The following is a 22151-nucleotide window of genomic DNA, read 5'->3' as shown; positions in this document are numbered from 1 at the left end:
TAAAATGAAAGCTAGGAAGCACTCCTCACATACATCTCAAGACTAAGGTTGATATGAATCTACTTTGTGTTTCAGTGCTGAGGACTGAACATGAGGCCTTGTACATGCTAGTCAAGCGCTCTACCACTGAGACACATCCTGAGCTGAGTTCACCCTTTTAATGAACATATAAATGATAAGTTCACCAGTCTAAACAATGTATTTAACAAAAACTATGAAAATATTAGCTAATTTTTATTACATTAGTAAAGTGGTCATTAATATTGATTAGGTAAATTACAAAAAAGAGGATTTATTGTGTTTATATTTTTTTTTTTTATTTTTTTTTTTCTTTTTTTTTTTTTTTTTTTTTTATTATTATTATTATTATTATTATTATTATTTTATAACACCATTCAGTTCAACATAATAGCCACAGAATCCCCTGTTCTCCCCCTCTCGCCCACCCCTCCCCCCAGCCCACCCCCCATTCCCACCTCCTCCAGATCAAGGTCTCCCCCGAGGACCGGGGTTAAAGTGCATCAAGTACATTTTTACATTTCATCGCATTTTGTGACTAAGCTAATCAATAAATTTTAATCCAGGAAATAAAAATACTAACTAAATTTAATAGTCTTATCAGAGGGCCATCACTGCTGATTAAGTTGCTAATGGGGATTGCTGAGTACAAATATGTCATGTGTTTTATATACTTATTTTACTCATTTATTATTTGTTTAATTTATAAATTAATTTGGTTCTTAAGAAAAGTTCTCACTAAATAGCCCCACATTGATCTGGAACTTACTATGTTGACCAGGCTTTCTTCAAGCAGATAACAATTCTCCTGCCTCTGCCTCCTGAGTTTTGGAATTATTGTCCAAACCACCATAGCCAATACTTTTTCTTGTTTAAATTGGCATATACTTTCTACTCTCTGAACATCTGATGAACCTGGACCATATTGATAATACCTGCTCAACTAGAACAAACAGTAAGTAAATTTTTAACATGTGGCCTCCTTTCTTTTTGTCAAATGATTTGGTAAAGTTCAATCAAGAGAGCTGAGCAAGGATCTTCAAACAAACCACACTCTAAGAAAGCTTTCAGAGGCCATGCAGCAAGAATAATTTTAAAGGCATAATACACCATGAGATAGAAAGTGTAGAAGGATTCTCACAGCAACAGCATTAAGCTGAAAATAAACAGCAGAGATTCAGTCATGTGAAAGAGTTACTACCCTACAAATCCCTGAAGGTTTGGAATAAGAGCGTTTAGAATAATGACTGTGTGGTACAGTCCGAGCAGTGTGTGGTGGGTTAGATCTGTCCAGTCAGGTTACATTTACCATCTTTCCTCTGAGGCACAGCACTCAAGCTATAAAAAGCAACAGAAGCCTGGATAAATGTCGATGTGCTGTGAAGATGCTAATTCTCCTTTGTTCTAAAGGTATAAAGGGGCCGAGCTGCTAATAGAGCAAGGGCATAGGAAAGTGAAGAGCTGGCTTAAGTCCCAGTATATCTGCAGTGTGACCTTGGCATAGCATCTTGGAATTTCAGCTTCCTTCCCAGTACACTGTGGGTAGCAATACCTGTCCTTATCTCAAAGTATACACATGTAGTAAATGATACACTAAGAGAGAATGGAGGTTAACTGAGTACCAGGCACCTACTAGTTGTTCAACAAATAGTTGTTTTACACCTTTACTTTTAAAAGATTCTGCAGTAAATACTGACACTCTGATGTCCATGTAATCCATGCTATGGAATTTGAATATTGCTTAGTTTTTAGTATTATCACGTAAGTTCAAAGCATTCCTTTAGCTTATCCGTGTTTTCCACATATTTCTTACTTATTTTATTTCATGGTATTTATCACTACTTAATATCCATTTACCTATCTGTTTCAACTTTCTGCCCTCAAAATAAGAGCCTAGGAGAACAAGAGACAAGAGTACTGTTCAATGATGAACATATGATGAACATTCACTTGCAAAACATTGTACCTATTACATAGAGGGAAATTTAATAAACATTTGTTAAAAGGAAAATAAGTTTATCTCATTTAAAGCTGACAGCAGCACTTCTAATTGCAATGAGCAACAACACACCCAACTACTTGTAAATAAATACATACAAACTAGATAATATGCTTTTCCAGCTCCATTTAAACTAACCATAATCGGAACATGGGCAACATTTAATCAATATTTGTCAAGCACACCAGTATAAATCTCTTATTTAAGCAGTACATATGTGAGAAACGGGGGGGGGGGGGGAGAGGTATATCTGCTGAAGAAAGACAAGTAAAAGACATTAGTGATTTTTGTGGAGGTAAAACACTACAATCATATATCTTCTGGAAATGTAGACTCATAATTTCCATATCAAATCAGGTAAAAGCTTTATAAAATACAATAATGTGGAATTGAACTGTCATTCATGTACACACATACCTACAAGTCTAAGGCCACATATGTACATGTGCACTGTGTGTGGATATGCATGTGTACTTCATAGTAATACAGTATATTTCTGCCTACCACATTAATATATTCATATGGGTATAAAAAACAGGCCATAAAAGTGCTCAGACATTGTGAAATAGCAGCATAAATACTGGTATTAATTCTGCATGTCAGATCTCACCAGATCAAGTTATGAAGAAAGAAGAATCCTAAATGTGGATGAAAATAACAACTAAGGAATAGGAAATAAACTTAAAAAAAGAAAACACTTAGAAATAAATGTTTACTATCTTTTTCCCCCCACTATAGATAAAAGGACTGAAAAAGAGTTCTTGGGAAAGGGGAACTGGTTAATCATTTGCATTGTCATGCAAAGTAAACACCTCTGGGCTCTCTCCTCTTAGCTTGGGGTCTTTGGAAGCCAGGAAGACTGTGTGTTTTTAAAGAGAACATGGCCAAGCTCCCTCCCCCACACCCTCTCCACTTCAGCTCCTGCCAGGCAGGAGCTAAAATCTTTTGTGGCACACCATTATAGTCTTAGGAAGTCACACAGTCATGAAGGGGAGAAGAGAGGTTCCACATGCACTGCCCTAGGACTTAAAAGCCCCCCATGCTGCCTCTTGAAACAGCATGAGGTCCACTAAGGACCCACAGAACAGAACAGTGCAGGATAGAACAGCCCTGAAGCTGTTTCTGAAAAACGTTTCTCCCCATAAGACATTTTATTCACTTTGTTTATTAAATGTAGTATAAGAAATAATGCACCACACTTGTGTGGTTTCATCCTGAAGCCAGACCCTGCCCTTACTAAGGGATCCAATCTCATAAGCCCAAATTTACATCCTTCCCCATCTGCTTTAGGGGGAACTCACTGCACATTTCTCTTATGAAATATTTCTGAGAGGTTATCATGGGTATTGGTAGTAGAGGACAGCACTACTGGATAATGAAGACTTATAATCACGCACCCCCCCACACACATACACACACATGCTTAGAAGCTTCTTCCTACCTTTTCTGTCATTCTCTATTCAAATATTCTCATACAGTTCCCACCCCATATTACCTATCCCAGCCACATTATTCCTCTTGAGAACAGTCTGGCATCTTCCAAACTGGCGTGTTAAATCCCCTGTAAAAAAAAAAAGAGAGAGAGAGAGAGAGAAGAAGAAGAAGAAGAATGTTTAACATGCTGTAACACACTGCCTGCCCCCACAAAGCTCACACACACACACACACACACACACACACACACACACACACGTATGCACACGCACACCACACACATGCACATACAGATATCCCCCCCACATGCATGCAAATACACATTCCACACACATGCAGACACATACACATACTACACACACAGAAATATCCCCCCACATACACCACACACACACATACACCACGCGCGCGCACACACACACACACACACACACACACACCTACCCCACACACAAAGCACATATCATTTTGTGCCCCACATTGCAGGGAATTCTGGCAGTTTTCTGCACCTTTGCAAGTAGAAAGATCCAGTTCACTTTAAATCTAGAAGCTGAGGGGAAATTAAAAGATAACTGCAATAGAACCGAAAGGAATTATTGCCATTTTAAGATCAGAAGCAAGGGAAATGTTCATTGACAAGTCCTCTCTCCATAACCAGACTTGAAAAATTCTCCAGAAAAGGAGGCCGTAGAACAAGGGAACAGAAAAGGTTAAAGAATAAAATGGACAACCATGAAAAGATTTATAATTTACTTTTAAAATAAATGAGCAAAAGGAGGCCTGATCTGCCATTTGCTCTGAGGGCTCTGGGGTCTCACACTGAATAATATTCTACAGCCCATTTTGATGTACACTGAAATTAACAGTCAGCCACTTTATGAAATATTATCTTTGTTAGCTTTACCACTAACAAAAATACACTTCCAATTTTTCACATCCACACACTGCCTCTATTACAGCAATCGGGAAATTAGTTGGAGATAAACTGTACAGCGATTTTATTCATAGCCTCGCCATATCTCACACTGTCAATCTGCATCACAGCTCACTAAATAGTGCCTAATGTTTATTGCATTTAACTGAATGTATACGATTCGGAAGGTTCGCCAGGGACCGATTATCATAATTATACATGTTTCTATGGAAACCCACAAGTCTATCAGTTTTGATTCATTATATTGTTATACCTTCTAGCACTTTCTAATTATTAGGTGCCCATAAAAAGTCTCCGTCTTGCTGTTACTATAGAAATGAGCTATAGACGGGCCTCAATTGTTAACCCTTAAAGGACCAAAATATATAGACTCAGATAGCTGGTAGCTTTTCGTGTGGCTGAAATAGCTAATAATTCCACCTATTACTAAAATTCATAATTGATTTGCTCTTGTTAATTTCTGGAAATACTTCAGTTGGACAACTCATGAATAATCACCACAGATTTTATGAGATTGTCCTGAGTTTGAGATTCCCTTTCCTTATGCATTTCCTCAGGTATGATAAAAGACATACACACACACATAAAAAAAAATGAGCACAACACTGAATGAGTGATCACAGAGTGTAAAATGAAAAGTCTTTCGAGACTAGTCCCTTCTTTCATAGATACAGACACACTTGCTGATGTAAACATGGAATTATGTGTTAAGTGATAAAACAGAGAGATTAGCGGATAATAGAGGAAGCCCGGGTGCAGAGTCTTTAAATCAAGCATCTAAAATTGCTTCACAGCAATATGGCTATTTAGGTATAATTTAATATTGCTGCTTAAATTGCAATTTGTAATTTAATATTTTCATTTTACTTTTTCTCTTACATTCACTAACAGAATCTGTGAAAATTGAAAGGGACTGAGCAGTTTCATTGTCTCTCTAACCCTCCTGCTATTATAGTTTTCAATTAGAAGTGCCTTTTAATTTAGATCAGGAAAGCTCTCCTAAAGTGACAGCTCGCCCTTCACACTGCATATCTATTTATTTCGGAAGTCAACACACCATTCAATAACCTGAGAACAGCCCTGATTGCTATGCTAATAGTATTCAGAAATATGTCGACACCCGATAGAAACAAGTAAACTAAGGCTAATTCATAAAGTGAATAATAAAAGGCAGAGGGAAGCCGGTCTCACTCTCCACTGCTGCAGCTGGAATCTTAAGGTTACAAATTTAATTTTTCCCCTCCCTTAGGGAAATGAACACTCTATGATAACCAAACTGAAATTAGATTTTGCCTAATATTACAGCCTAGCCTATTCGATGCAGTTTGTTTTATGATATAAAGCTGCAGAAGGAGCGGTGGAGACAATGCCGGTATATGCTAATGCCTGGCTGAGCCAGGAGATGTGGCTTCCACCAGAGCTCCCCTCAGCTCAAAGCTAAATGCATTTTGCTTTGTGCAGAGGGGGGAGGAGAGGGAAAAGCTGGAGAAATTTAAATGTATGCCCACATTAAAAAACAACAGCACTTGTTAGGTAACCATTTTCTTCATGTTACAAGCCCAAACAACCACTGTCCATAGCAGCTCCTCATCAATTAGGAATAAATCAAACTGTATATGCAACAAAAGGATTCAGATTTGCATGTGGAAGTTCAAACCGAGAGAACCATCAAAGCCGTTTGTTCCTGGCTCTTACGGTACTGTTGGCATTAGAGAAAAGTAGATTTGCTACTAAATAGGAAATTTAAAGCAGATTAGGAGTAAATTGAATCAAACACCTTAAAAACTCCATTTATCAGTAAACACATATCATATGCATGTATACAGCCTAGAATTAATTATTTCTTAATTTATATTAAAATTAATCCCCTGCTCCAAACTAGGCATTGGTTATGCAGAATAATTCAGCTATGGCTGCATATTTCTACTTACTCATGAAAAGTAATGTTTAATAATAAACACCTTATTTTTAATCTTGTGTCTACTCTTATCCTTGAGATCATTATTCCTCTGAACCTACTAGATGTTTTCAAACATCTATAGAGCCTATTTTGTACATTGTGAACTAGGGAAAAAAACATAAATTGATACACTAACAAATGGAGAAAACACACTACTGTCTCTGGATGGCTCAAAGAGCTGCAGGATAATAATAACACTAGGGCCAACACCTCATGCATTTGACTAATCAGCCTAAAGAAGACAATGGCACAATTGCTTCTGTAAGCAAGCACTACCTGGTGTACGCATTTAGAGACTCCCTAAAGATCACTGTTGAGATAGTGAATGCTGGGCGACTAGATGGGGTTCACAAGGGTGATTAGACAAAGAAAGCATAGAAAGTAAGTCATCCAGGCAAGAAAGAGAGCACCACCCGGGATGCTATTTATATCCTAGAAAGAGAGTAGAGGTAGGTCCCTGTATGGCAAAACCATGAATTAATTATATTCTGCCCCACCACCATCAGCAGGCAGCATAACAGGCTCAGATTTTATTTTTGGTGACACGGGAAATGATGACTTATCATCCGAGGTTGGATGTTAAAATCCCAGAGGACAGAGCCAATAAAAGCAACTCCTAGTGACAAAAACCCAGGAGCTAGACCATCAGGATCCAACAAACTGAAATGTTTTAGGATTTGTCTTTGTTTATAACACTTTACCACTGAGGAAAATATCTAGTTAACTAGAAAAAGCCTAAATTATTAGAGGTTCTTTGGGTTGTTGTTCTGTTTTGTACTGAAAGGAAAAGTTAAAAAAAAAAAAAAAAAACAGTAACAACTTGTGATTCTCTTCAGCACAGAAGCCGAGCTTCACTGAGAAGCTTGGCTGGTTGGGCTGGGGGCTCCTAGGCCCATCTGCCAAGCCTTGGGCTCAGTGGCTCACCCCACAGGACAGCCACAGGCATGGGTGCAATCAGCATTAAGTAGAAAGGTGCATAGGAAAAAAAAAAATAATACCACACAGCATTTCTGCCAATAAGAGCAAGAGGGGTAGTTAGTCATGGTTGAGAATAACAGAAACTTAAAAGGCACCTGGGAGGAAGGTTTACCTCACAAAGTAGGATGCAGAATATCTAGAAAAATTTTTACTCTCATCATCTGAAGTGGATAGTTTACGCAGTTAGAGAAAATGGAGGGGGAACAGGAGTTACTAACTGATCTATGAAGTGTTAATGTCATCCTGTTGTTAGGAGAAAGTCAATAGTGTGTTTTTAAATAAGACATGCAGCCTGTGCTGTGGGGAAGAAGTACATGAAATCATGTATCAGACATTTAAATTGAGGAAAGACAGACATTGGCCAAGGAGCCAGTTAAAGAATATTCCATACTATAAGCCAGTGGGATTATCCCAGTATCTTCATAGGGAGAGGAAAATGAGTAAGTGTGATAAAAAGACAAATAAATTGTGCCCAGATAAAAGGTGAAGTATGGATCCAAATAATCCAGGGGTAGACACAAAGTGAATGATGGTACTTTCAATGGGAATGAGGTATGGGATACTGAAGAACCAATTTGATTTCTAACATTCAGATGTGCTGATAATGTATACTAGGTAGTCAGACAAAATATCTGAAACTATCCTGAGAAAGAGTGCTAATTTCATTTTCTGGTCTTGATATAAGTTATTGTTTCATGTTACAAATTGGTAAAGAAGAAAATGAGTGTAAATGAATATGGTACTCCATTTAACAACAGAAGAATGATTAAATTTTCATGTGAAGATATGGAAAGAGAAAAGGTACCAAATAAGAGTTGTCTGATAATTTCCATCTGTCTGTGAGTAGAAGAAACAATAAAATAATAAAAGAAAAGAGATGGGAAGGCTCCAAAAATGAAAAGAGAAGGCACAATAGAATGTTAAGAGAAAAAAAGGAGAATCACGTACAGTTGGGTTTCTAGGCTGTGAGGCATTCTGCAGGCATTGAATCAATGGTACTTGGGGCAGCAGCTGTATATGGGTGTGCATGGCATGTGTGTGCATCTGAGTGTTTTCAAAACAAAAGGCAAAGGAGCAGGTTCAAAAGCAGAAGAGTAGATGGCAGCAGAAATGCGCATACTAAAGTCCCCACTGTGGTAAGGGTTTGAAGAGCAACACATTCAGAGGAGAAAGACAAGGAGGGGACACATCAGAGTCCCAAGAAGACCTGGAATGAGGGGCCTTTCTACAAATGTGAAAGAGGAAATGGATGGTGATTCAGACTTAATTTGTGGTTTGAAAAGGAGGTATACATACAATGATCAAAATAGGGAGGAAGACAAAATGCTTTCAAGTGGTTTTAAACTGGAAATAAAATGAGTAGGAAACCAGACATCAAGCAACCAGCTGTATAAGGCCAAGATCTAAAAATAATTGAAGAATGAAAGGACAAGGAGCTATCATTGCTCATGTGAGCAACAGGCATCTGTGCTTTCACTCCTTTGCTTGGGAGTAAACCTTGTATGATTGCCAAGTAGGAATGGCCGAGCAAACAGCTTCCATCAAAACAAGAGACCTAGAAATTTCAGAAGCTACACCTGTGAAGTCTCATAAACATGGCTGCCTAAACATGACCTGAACAAGGAAAACACCTATAGACATGCTATCATGGCAAGGGGAAAACTCTTGAGGCCTCAGCCCTAAACAAAGAACTGAAACAACTAAAGAATACCAAGAACAGGAGAAGCAGTCTTCCTCAGAGAAGAACACACCAATCAGTTATCCAGTACCAACTGGATAGCCCTGAAAACACACACACTTAGGATATATATTATATATTATATATAATATATAATATATTGTATATATGTGTATATATACATATATATATATATATATGTATGTATGAAATCTCACAACAATTAAAAAAAAAAGGCCACAATTTTGAAAGAGAACAGTGGAAGGTTTGGGTAGAGAACAGGGAAGGAGGAAGTGATACAACTATATTATAATCAAAACTTATAGTCTCTATTATTTTATAGAGACTATTTTAGGACTCAGTTTACTTGTCAGCTGGGTCTTATGGCTCATGTCTATAGTCCCAGCACTCAAGAGGCTGAGTTGGGGAGACTGTAGTGCATTTGAGGCCAGTGGGCCTAGAACCAGTGTGGGGGGGACTTGGTCACTGTCCTGGTGGTGGTGACATGTGGTCAGTGTGCAGTTGTGCTTTGCTGCACTGTTCCACCTCTCTTCTGCCCATGCAGTCACCTGACTGCCTCAATCCCAGGCTGTTTTTAATTCACATTTCCTCCAGGCAAGAGCAAATGTCATCTTCCATTTCCAACCTCTTCATTTCCCATCTGTAATTGTCTGTTCCAGTTTGGAGTTAATGATTGGTCTTTATAACTGTCTTAGGAACCAGGGATACAGTGGAGGGAATGGTAACAGACGAATAAAGAGTCAGGAGTCGAATAATTCCTTCTAACTCTGGATCCAGTCCTCATTTAGAGCTCACAATCACACGCATTGTTGGAAGGAAGCTACAATCTTAGGATTATTTATGCAAATGTGAAGTACACATAGCATGTGCTCTGTGGTATCTTCAGTGGAGTAAGACTCCACTCTTTCCAAACCTTTGCTTACTACTCAGTTCTGAGTCTCCTTCTAATGTAAAGCCTGGAATTATTGTAACTCTACTGAATAGAGGGAAAATGTGGACTTAGGATGCTCCAGGAGGGATTACCATCACTTGTCACTTAAGATCAGATCAACAGATGAAGAAAAAACTCATTTCCTTCCTAATGATAATTCTGAATTCAAGCAGTGTTGGCATGGATTCTGTGATTCAGGGATGTTAGAGTCAATAGCTCTGCAAGTCCACAGACAGTGTAACGATGTGGCTGCCCCTGTGCCATCACTCACATAAATATCCAAGGCAAGAAAAAGCTACAGGGACTGGGGGCTGGCCAGAGGCTGTGGTGGGCTAAGTGCCCTCTGTGCAGCACAAGGACCCGAGTTTGCTCCCCAGCACATACAAAAGGCTGGGCCCTGTGAAGGAGGAGACAAAAGGGTCCCTAGGCCTTGGTAGTGAACCACTGTAGCAAATTCAGTGAGCTGCAGATTCAGTGAGATGCACTGTCTCAGAAGTAAGATGGGGAGCTATAAAGAAGGGCATATGATGTCAACCGCTAGCTTCTGCAAAGCAGACATGGATGATACACACACACACACACACACACACACACACACACACACACACACACACACGTGTGCGCGCACCACACCACACTATGAAATGTTAATTTTAAAAAAGAAACAGAAAAAGAAGTTTCTGGGTCAGCTTTGACAAGAAAGCAACTCCATCCACTGAATTACCAGTGTACTTCTGTGTGTATCTCAAGTTAACTGTTAGATGGTTAGACCTAGCAGCAGAGGAAGAGACTTGGGAGTTGTCTTGTCTGTTGAGAAAGGAGTTGTCTTGTCTGTTGAGGAAGGACAGAATGGGTGTGTATTATTTAGCTAGACAGCATTCTGATTCTAAGTCTTACAACTTCTAAAATCTATGTTCAAAATGTACTTCATTTGGAGGGCAAGCAAACCAGAAGGATTGCTAGTCTTTTTGTGTCTGTTTAGATCAGTTTAATCAACAAGCTGAATGTTTTCTTGGAAAGCACAGAGCTTTGAACCCAGGGAAACCAAGGAATTTTTTTTTCAAAAACAGGTCAACTGTGAGTGCTAACACTATGCATCTGGAGACACCAAAAGGATCTCAGGCCCTGTGATGGATGGTGAGGGAGGCAGCTGCTGAGCACAGGAAGGCCAGGCTGTCAAAAGGTCATGGAAATCAGAGGACACAGTTTGGATGAAAGTTGGCCCTTTTCCCATGTAAACTGCTTCTAATATTGTAAAAGTCATTTCATTTTTAACAGCTTTATTGAGATATAACTTAAATATCATATAATTCACACATTTAAAGTGTACATTTCAATGATTTTTAACATAGTCACAGACTTGTGCAAACATTACCACAGCCAATTTCAGAACATTTCCATAATCCCAACTTCAGCTTGCACCCTGCAACTATCACCTATCTATTTCTAATCACCCCAGGCCCAGAAATCACCAGTCTACACTCTGTATTTATAGATTTGCCTGAAGACTTTCAGATAAATGGATTCATATAACACACCACCCTTTGTTCTTTCCTTAAGCATTGTGTTTCCAAGATCCATTCATTTATTTTAATAGTTGAATCATATACCACACTTGTTTGTTTAGTAAATGACACTGATTTTGGCTGCTCCTATCTACTTACAACTGAATAATGAGGCAGCAGAAGTTTTATACAATGAGATACCATTCTTTATCCATTATGATATAGATTGTTATTTTTTGTAGATTTTCTTTATATATTAATAATACAAGCCTGTTATGTGGCATGTGGATTGTAAATATCTTCTCCTATCCTTCAGTCTTTGGTCTTTATTATTCATCTCCTTTGAAGCACAAATGTTTCTATGTTTCTAGGGGGTTATCTGCAGTGGAATATGTGGGTCATATACTGAGCCTATGCTAATCACTGAAGGAATTACCGAAGAATTTGAAAAGTTATGACAGCAGGGCACATCCATATAAGCAATCATTAAGGGTTCTGATGTTTTCACATCCTTGCTGCCATTTATTTCACTTTCCTATCCTATGTGAAACAATAGCTATGCCATCCTAGAGGATAAGAAGTGATTCCTCATTATAGTTTCCATTTTTATTTTCCTGAATACTTCAGCATTTTTTTCATATGCAGGTTGGCCATTTCATATATTATTTGATGAAAATTTTTTATAACGTGTCCACTAGTAATTAAGATGTCTTCCATCCTAACTCACCCTGGTGGATGAAGACAGGGGAGAGCTGGTGGGCTGACAAACCCTGCAGGTACTCAGGCCAAGGACCAAGGTTAAGTGTTGGCCTGCCCCACCATCCACCCCATCTGTGATCTGCTGGAGCACTGGTGGAGGCTCAGTCCTGTGGACCCAGGGCTACAGGATCTCCATGACACAGAACAGCAACAGGATGTCCAGGAAGAGTCCCAGTGAGGGCCCAGGGCTGATGGTGCAGCAGAGACCAGGGGCCTCAGCTAAACTAATGATTCTTTGCAATGAGCACCTGCAGATAAAAACATGTGGATAAAGGAGTCTACTGCACAGCTCACTGTGTTACACCACAGCTTCCATGAGGAGATGTTTTTCTTTCTTCCTTTTTCTCTGTTTTTATCTTAAATTTTATTTTGTTTTATTTGTGGGGGGCACTTGCAGGGGCAGAGGGAGGGTTTGAGGGGAAAGGAGATGGGTGGGATCAGGAGGCATGATGTGAAAGACACAAAGAATAAATAAAAAAAGAAAGTTTAAAAAAAAGATCCTTAATTGTGTCAGTACTTTATACAATCACAAGACAAATCTTTCATCAGAAAAATTAATTGTAAATATTTTCTCCCTACTGAATAGCCTTGGCATCTTTGCTGAAAATGGGCTAAATAGAGACATACAGGTTCACTTTATATCCTTAATTTCTTTCCATCACTATATATACATACTTTATATAATATAATATATATTTATATAATTTTATAAATATTCTGTGCTGGTACCATCCCATTGTGATTACCACTTCTTCTTTTGTAGTTAAGTTTAGAAAGCACTGAGTCCTAGCTATGAGGCCGTCAAGGGTTCTAAGATGAGGGACATGTGACTTCTCCAACTTCATTCTTCCTTTTCAAGATTGACTATTTTTAGCCTCTTGAAATTCTATGAGTTTGAGAATTAGCTTGCCAATTTCTAGAAAGAAACCAGCTGGGAGACTTATCAGGATCAAATTTTATCTGTTCATCAAGTTGGGAAATCTTGTCATTTTAAAAATAGTAAATTCTGAGCCATAAACTGCTTTTAATATTGTAAAAGACATGTCTTACTGTGTCTCTGTTTGCCTTGATTTAGTCTATTTTCACCTTATTAGTCAAGTATGAGAAACCTTAGTAGGAGGCAGAGGAACAAAGTCAGTATGATCGGCAAAGGAACAATAACAGGAAACAGACATGGTTTCTGGGAGCAAAGTCAGGTAGAAAAGTTCCCTAAAAACCAGTCTTTTGTGTTGGCGGAGCCTAGAGACATTCTAATCCTCACTAAGGTCAGCTATTTCTTCCAAACACTGCAGACCTTGGGCTGTATCCGTTTTGGTACAGTGGCTGCCATGGCAACAGTTGACGTGGGCTGGAAGAGAGCCGATGAGGCCTCTCTGGCACAATCATTAGTGCTGCTCTGGCCAGCAGGAGGTGCCAAGGAGAGCAGTCACTGCCACCTATGCAGAGATCTACACCCACCTCTATAAAAGCTAAGGACCAAGAATTGAGAAGCCTTCTGTGAGATGCCATAAGCAGGCCAAAAGCTCCCTAGAGGGATTTATAAAAGAAGGAAGAGGAGGAGGAGGAGGAGGGGGGAGGAGGAGGAGGAGGAGGAGGAGGAGGAGGAGGAGGAGGAGGAGGAGGAGGAGGAGGAGGAGGAGGAAAGTGATTTCAGTAAGTATGCATGTCAGACATACCCTAGGAGTGCTTAGCTACATGGGGAAAAAATAAAACATTTAATTCTAGCTATGAAATGCAATCTTTCCCAAATCAGACATCATCTTATTTATGTTTAATTTTGCTACTCAATAATTCAATTTTATATTTTCTACAGTGAAAAGATTTGCAAGTTAGCTTTCCTTTCTCCCTCTTTCCTTCCTTTCTTTTCCTTCCTTCCTTCCTTCCTTCCTTCCTTCCTTCCTTCCTTCCTTCCTTCCTTCCTTCCTTCCTTTCTGTATTGTGTGCAAACTACTCCAGGAAACTGACAATTGTTTGTTAAGTTGAGTTATAATGCCTCATCTCTAGACTCTGCAGCTAACACTGTTACAATTCATGATATCACAGGGGATCACTCACCACACTTTTCCTACTGCTATATCTTGAATTTCAGGAGGACATAGGGATGTTTCAGTATCCATTTCATGAATGCATCAGAATATTTTACTTTACACAATGGGGCAGGCAACAGCTATTAATTAAAGTTTGATGTGAGACACCAAGCACACATACAGAATACAGATACAGAACAGCATCCTGTGAGTGGTTAAGGATTTATATGATGGAAAAATTTTTACACATATCCGACATTTGAGTTTGAAATAGCCTTATCTTTGTTGTGTGTGACTGGCAGCTTTTACCTTTGCAAACTCTTTAGTATGCAACCAATGTTTCATGATACACATAATTGACTAAATATTTATCAAATATTCAGACACTTACTTGGTGGATTAATTATTGAACAGGCTTCCTCTGAACTATCTTTCTTTTCACTACAGATAATTCTCTGTTGCTGGGTTGACTTATGTTCTGTGGAGGCAGAGAAAGAGCTAGCTCAGCAAACTGTTACTTTCAAGGTGAAGCATGTAAGCATGTGAAGACAAGGTACACAGGCCAATCCATGTCACTGCTCTCGCAGACTTCAAAGAGTGTTTGAAGCCACACACGAAATTCCTAATGAGTGTGGTTTACTTGCTGTCTTACAAAATTTAATTTGAAGTTAATCTTTAGGGATTCAATAACTGATGGGGAAAGAGGATTCTTTTAGCAGCTAAAACTATTCCTTTAGTTAGAATCTTATAAAGCAACTCTACTATACTTCTGTAGACGTCAGAAGCAGGGAGAGCTGTCTCCAGTGACCAAAGGAAGGATCTTGTAGTCAAAACTAGAAGCAGTCACTCACAAACCAGTAACTTTAGAAAGGGTTAGGAATCAGAGAGGAGTGAGGAAGAGAGGGAATCAGCCTTCATCATTCTCCAACAGTGCCACAGTATTGAATGATGTGACTCGGTGTCTTTGACTTAGAATTGTCATGCCACAGGAAAATATTTCCCTTACACATTGTGACTTGTGCTCTTGGGTAATTTGAGGTAATTATATATCTCTTTGGTGAAGCAGACAGATCTGAAACTACCCTCTGTCCCACCTTCAACAGTATTTTGTTCAAATCCAATAACTGGGCTAGGTTCTCTCCTTTAATATTCTCATTTCAAGCAAGCACAATTTACTTCTATATGTAAACGTTCTTAATGTTTCTACAAAAGCATTCATATCATATTCATTCTTCAAGTCTTCTTAAAAAACATGAAACAAGAGCTTATTACTGGTACCTCAGTAAATAACACTGAAAAAAAAAGGCATTTTAATGATTCCAAATTATTTTTGTAAAATTATATTTAAAATAAAACTATTTTCTGTATCTATGAATATTTATCTCTATTATAAATAGATCATAATTTCAAGGATACTCACAAATCATTAATTATGAACACATTATTTTAAATAAATTATAATAGTATGGTTTCTACATTATCAGCAGATATATTCATGTTGTAAAACATGGATGCTATATTTAATTAGTCACAAGTGACACAAATGCTTGACAAACTTCTGAGACTTCTGATGGGAAGATTTGTGTGTGTGTGCGCGCGTGCGCGCGGAGGCATGCACGCACACATGTTTGCAAGTCTTTGAAATCCACTAGCACACACCATTCTTCAATAAAGACAAATATGTGGGTGAATCAGCAGGAGTCGATTCTGGCATCCCCAGAGTGCCCTGGAACTGTCCACAGTAAGGTGCTGGAAAAGGCTGTTGCAGATGGTTCAGGTACAAAATTATTTCAGCCTGAAATGCAGCAGGATAATCAGACCCATGTTAAAGCATTGCTGCAGAGCACATGACCTGGAAACTACCTCATGAGGGCTTAGAGCATCCTCAGTCTCCTTCAATAATTACAAGGGAAAAATGCTTTCTCCTGAATATAGGGAGAAAGTTCATTCAAGACCCAGAGCCATTTATTCAGTCTTACAAATATAAATGGCCTTCCTGAGAAGAACTTGGCTGAATTGCTAAATAACCGACATTTTCTCCAAGAAGATTTAAGTCCTTTATAGAAGGCTACAGTTCACATTTTATGGATTTTTCCAGTAGTCCTAATTCCATATAAAAAAAATTAAGGAGTTATTTATAAAAATTGTCTGTTTGCCATCAGCAGAATTGCTCTCCACATAAAGCGAAAGAAAGGGGACAAAGGGGTCCTGGAGGTTTAGCAAAATACAAGGACTGACTTTCAGATCCATGGTAAAGGTCAGGTGTAATATTCAAAAACAAATTAAAAACCAGCCATTCTATTGGACTCAGAAGATTCTAGCAAAGGTTGGGTACCCGTGGGCATTGGCTCAAAATGTGTTTATTATGATCACACCCCAAATGATGCTGCAAGCCCTCTTAAGGCCTCTGTTCACCACCGTCCTTCTTGCATTATGTATGCAGTTATTGTTTTGCATTGTGCACGATCTAAAATGATACAAAACCATTTTGCTGAAAAATAAACCACTGGTTTTATGCTTAACACCAGGATTACAAAATGTGATGTCATGAATTATTCATACCATTCGATTTAATGTAATCATTTTCCCCCCAGCGTTAAGCCTCTGTGAATGGTGTCCTATGCAGGCACTGTTCTGAAGAACTTAATACTAGGGAGAGAAACACCTGGCATTAACTGACAGGGAATTAGGCTCATTGTCACTTTGGGAAAAAAATACACTTTAAGCTTTGATCTTCTATACATCCAAATCCAAGGAATATTTATCAATACTACAAAATGAATGAATCCTGGGCACTTGTAGACATATTGACCTCCATATTCAGACATAGACATATGTAATAGTATGCACACATTTGCATTTTTGAGCTACCAAAAGGAAATTTTTCTTTCATTCAAAGTAATAATTAGACAAATTTCTAATATGTTTACTCTAACAACAAATGTATCTTGATACACATTTATATTCTACTTAGATCACCTCTTTTTACTTATTTACCTTCAGACAAAACATGTTGAAGAATAAATACACAAGTGTATTTGCCCCATAGGGTAATTTAATCTTCAAGGCAGCTCCAAAAATCAAAAACAAGATAAAGAGTGCCTGAGTGTTTTCAAACACAAACATTCACTTTAAACTATTGCCAACAACTGTTAAAAACCACTTCATTTTCTGGGCGGCTGTTACTTGGCCTTTTCTGTACTTCAACATGATAAAGCCATATTAAAGTGTTCCAATTACTCTTAAATCAGGAAGAAGCTCATTCTGGGGTTTAGTATATATATGATCAGTAACCCAAGAGAAGAGTTGAGAACCAAGAAACCCAATTCCTAATCTTAAGCTTATTAACCAACCAGCTTTTGAGTCCCTGAAAAGATATTTATTTTCCTTCATGGTGTTATGGGGAGGACCAAATGACAAATAAAATATTAATGAATTCTGTATATATGTTAATTTATTCATTTAAAACCAAAAATACCTATAATCCATATACACCATGATTGTTAGAAGAAAAGGGTTGTACAAGTAGAAAAATAAAGCAAAAATAATTTAAAAATGAGCTCGCTTAAGAGAGGAATGAACATAGAAGTTTGAAGATCAATCATGTCCAAACCTATATGAGATAATGCACCAACAGAAATAGCAAACAGAAGAAAAATGTGTAGATCATGATTACATTTTTCAGCACTATTTTAGTCTACAGAAATCTCAGCACAGGGCCATGCACACAATGAGTGTGCCCCCACTGTTGCTATTTGGTTATAAAGATGGTCACTGCAGTAAACTGCACACCTAGTTCTTACACCATCAAGGTAAACTCTGTCTACTGCTTCTCCCTGAAAATAGATGCAGAAAGTTCCTCACTTAATCTTCATGGAACGACAGAAATTTCAGTGTTCACCACTTTCCAAAGCACCAGGTAAGCATCTTGTGAGGTCGAAGGAAAGGGTAAGAGAGTCTGAGTAGTGTGTGGAAAATAGTCTTTAAACTAATGGCTTGATTGATTTAATTCTAAAGTACTCTCTTTTTTCATAATGCCTTGGTTAAGGAAAAGTTTGTCATGCTCCTAAGTAAAAAATATTGGACATTGTCTTTATGAATCTTGATAACACAACATGCTTCAACTCTAGTCTCATTAACAAAGTCAACTACCCAGAAGCCACTGCTTCCCAAGAGCCAAGGCACACACCTTGATAATTTCCCACAGTAGCATGTTCCTGTCAGACTCCTTACTGCTTCCTTGAGCCTCCTCCTCTCCACAGCCAGTGGGTACAAGATAGTACCAGAGATGGTTCACAAAGGAAGCCCTCAGATTGGTTTATCATTTGCTCCTTCACACATTCATCCAAGTTTTTTTTTTTTAATTATCATGCATTCAAATTCCAAAATGTTTGTGTTCTTTAAAAAAAAAATCTGGAGAACTGAGACCCAGCTCTGGTGCTTTCAGGCTCTCGGTGAGGCTACAGTCTAATTACTGCCTGCTGGGTGGCGCAGTTAAACACAATCAGTCAGAAAGCCTTAAAGATACAATATCCCTTTTCACAAACTGTCTGCTTGTCAATTCCAAGTCACCCCCCTGCTTTAAATCAACCAACCGCCGAGCTGTTATGAACAGCAACTGATTTTCCATGCCGTGCTGCACAACAAAATCACACCGTATCCTATTTTTAATGGCCACAGTTTTTCAACTGCATAACAAGAGTTAGCTAGCACTGCTGAGCTGAACGGCATCAAAAAATGGGTTCAAGTAGAAATAAGACGGAACCCTTGAAGTGAACAAGTACAGACCCAATTACAAGTGCATTGTGATGCCCAGTACCTATTACACCCAAATAACAGTGGAGCAAATTCCTGCTTCATAGTTACATTGTAGATATCAACTTCTTTTATTTTTGTCCCTCCAGAACACAGCTTGAAACTTAAAAAGAGAAAGAAAAAAGCTTAATCACAAATATTATTTTATTAACACATATCAGTGTATGCACAGAGGGTTTTCTGTGATGTCAGTATAGGGGCCGTTGTAGCAAAGTCACCACAGAGAGGCTCTGGTTCCTTCATGGGCTTCACAGGTGGTCAGGGGTTTCACTTGGGAAATTCAAGTCACTTTCCTTCTGTATTGTTCATTAAAAATCATCATTCCTCAAACAATATGCCTTTTTATTATTAGTGCCTTGGGAATATACACCAGCAGTTATCTTTCTTAATTTTTAGGGGAATTTTATCTTCATCCCTGAAGTACTGTGTGAAATTGGAAATTTAAAAAGTTGATGTTTAGGGGCTGGAGAGACGGCTCAGCAGTTAAGAGCACTGACTGCTCTTCCAGAGGTCCTGAGTTCAATTTCCAGCACCCACATAGCAGCTCATAGCTGTCTGTAACTCCAGTTAACTCCAGTTCCAAGGGACCTGACACCCTCATCTAGACATATATGAAATGAAGGCAAAACATCGATAAACATAAAATAAAAATAAATAAATAAATAACAAAATGTTTTAAAAACTTGGTGTTTAGGTACATAGAAGTTGACATATGACAAGTTTCTTAATAATTAAAAAAAGAGGAAATGGGGAAGCACTGTAACTTCAAGAACTAGAGAAAGAGAAAAGAAGGTATTGAAAAGAAACACATCCTTAAGAACCAGACCTAAGATGTGAGTGACAAGATGCTAGTGAGATCAGAGTCAACTGAACAGCAAGAAAAACCCAATATTTTGTACATTAGCTAAAAATAAATTAAAATTTAATAAAGGAGAGATGAGTATAAATGTCACTGCTAGTGTACTTGTGTAGCACATATGAGGAGGAAGGAAGGAAGGAAGGAAGGAAGGAAGGAAGGAAGGAAGGAAGGAAGGAAGGAAGGAAGGAAGGAAGGAAGGAAGGAAGGAAAGAGAGAAGACCAAGAGGAAGATGTCAAACAGTGTTATGTTTTGTTATAAGACAAAATTTTATAACAAAAGCATGAAACGTTGCATTTCGATAGACACTGTGTTGAGTTGGCTACTATAGAGACCCACAGGCCCTTCAATATCATTCTGCCCAACCCTGAACTACGTGCTCTGCCAGTAGGGGTCCTTTCCCCTCTCCAGAGGCCGATTTTCACTTGGTTTGTGGGCATTAACTTCACTTACTTTTTTGTCTGTGTCAGTTGAGTAGTCTAGTTGCATACTGAGACATTTTTCAACAACAACAGAGAAACATCTTTAGAAAAAGAAAATATTTCTGAAACACTGTATTGTTAATGATTCCCAGGTTAAGAGTATAGTGTACATTTGCCACTTTCCTGCATGCATGTTTTGGAAGATAAGACGGGACGAATGGCCCAACATTTCTGCCTGCTTTTGGAGCTTTACTATTTTCTTTTTTGCCAGTTCAGTGAGCCCCACCTTGAAGCATAAAACAAAATGTTATTAGAGGCAATAATAAAATGCAACTTACTTTCTTTTGAAATACAAGAAGTGACTCTGGTTTAAAATAAATGTTAGAAAACCATCCATTTATTTCAGTCTCTCATTTAGAGATGAGGAAAGGGAGACTTCAGAATGACATGAATTCCACAGTGTATGTGTCATCAGCAGGCAGTGACATCATAGTTAATATACCTGGCACTGATTCCAAGGCTTGGGGTCCCTGTGGAAATGTTATTTATTACATGCAGTGACTCACAAATGTAGGATGTGTGAACTATAAAAAGCCTGACTAAGAACTTTAGAGAGTAAGGAGCTAATGTGACTTGCAATATAGGCTATGGCCAACAGCCAGGTTTTGTAGGATTATTTTTGAAGGCCATGTTATCAAAACAGCATGACATTTGCATATAGTCATATGTAATGAATATGCATAGGAATTTCAAGGTGGTAACCAAAATAGCTTTTAATGATAAGTAGTAGATAAATTCTGGACATTTCCTGTGAGAACTAAGGACAGTCAGGGGTCTCGTGCAGGCTGGAGCAAGGGAAGCCAAGAGGAGGGCTCAGGAGGAAAGGAAGACATTGTTAAGGAGATGGTCCTGCTTAAAGAGGTGAAAATACAGAAGCCAAGGCCTTAGCCTAGCACTTATCTGGGGCTTAGGTTCCGTTAGTCTCCACTAGGAGAGAGATTTTGAAAATTAGGGAGAAGGTCATGAACCTGCTTCTGCTGAGAGCCTGATTTCAATATCATACAAGTATTCAAGTTTTTCTTCAGGGCCTGCCTTTGAATCATTTCTTCCTTTCCTTTCTTTTCTCCAAATTTACCCAACCTTTTAATAGCAGACATTTCTTAGACACTGAAGCTAAAATGTCCCAAACCCCAAATACTTGGATGAAGCATCCTACAGCTAGGATTGAACCAAAAAAGAAAACGGTTGACATAGTTTCTGTATTTGTGGCAATAAAATGGTCTCTCATTTCAGTGTATAAATAAAGGCCAATAAAACCATTCAATGAGTTGCAGGCAAAGACTGGTATGTGATCTTTTCCAGTTTCAGCTGAGGAGTGAGTCTGAAAACAAAAGCAGTGTGCTGGCTATCTTTCCTAAGTGTTGGTGGAAAAAGAAAAAAAATGTATTTTTTTTTAAACAGAAGGAGCTGAAGACACAGAAAGAAACCTATAACATTACAAATGAGTAAGGCCATGGAAGCTAAACAGCACACATATTATAATCAGCAGCATGAGAATGAGGTTTTAGCCTTAAATGATTTATAAAGATTGGGGGGGGGGGATTGTAGATGTTATTGGGAATTTTATTGTCTGCTGCTTCTGTTGTTTTTAATACCACTAGCTTCTCATAAGAATTTTCCCCCTAGGGGATTCTATCCCTGTAACTATATTGACTTAATTCTGAAGCACCAGGGCAATTAAAAGACGGTTCTAATTAATAGACACTAGAATGGCTGTATGTAAAAGATTTAAGCAGTTCATGCTTGGTGCACT

The 22151-nt window shown here is 38.4% G+C and overlaps 1 long non-coding RNA gene across 1 annotated transcript; it reads right to left on the bottom strand.

The window, feature by feature from the left end:
• Positions 1–548: 548 nt before the first annotated feature.
• On the bottom strand, positions 549–20791 carry LOC143271625 (uncharacterized). The gene is made up of 4 exons (XR_013048827.1): positions 20677–20791; positions 14636–14722; positions 10678–10784; positions 549–3578 (listed from the first exon to the last, which is right to left on the bottom strand). It is a non-coding gene; the product is annotated as an uncharacterized LOC143271625 (long non-coding RNA).
• Positions 20792–22151: the final 1360 nt, after the last annotated feature.

Source organism: Peromyscus maniculatus, chromosome 2 (genome assembly GCF_049852395.1).
Source record: "Peromyscus maniculatus bairdii isolate BWxNUB_F1_BW_parent chromosome 2, HU_Pman_BW_mat_3.1, whole genome shotgun sequence".
Taxonomy (NCBI): Eukaryota; Metazoa; Chordata; class Mammalia; order Rodentia; family Cricetidae; genus Peromyscus; species Peromyscus maniculatus.
Note: the sequence above shows the minus strand (reverse complement) of the source record. Positions and strands in the feature narration are given on the sequence as shown.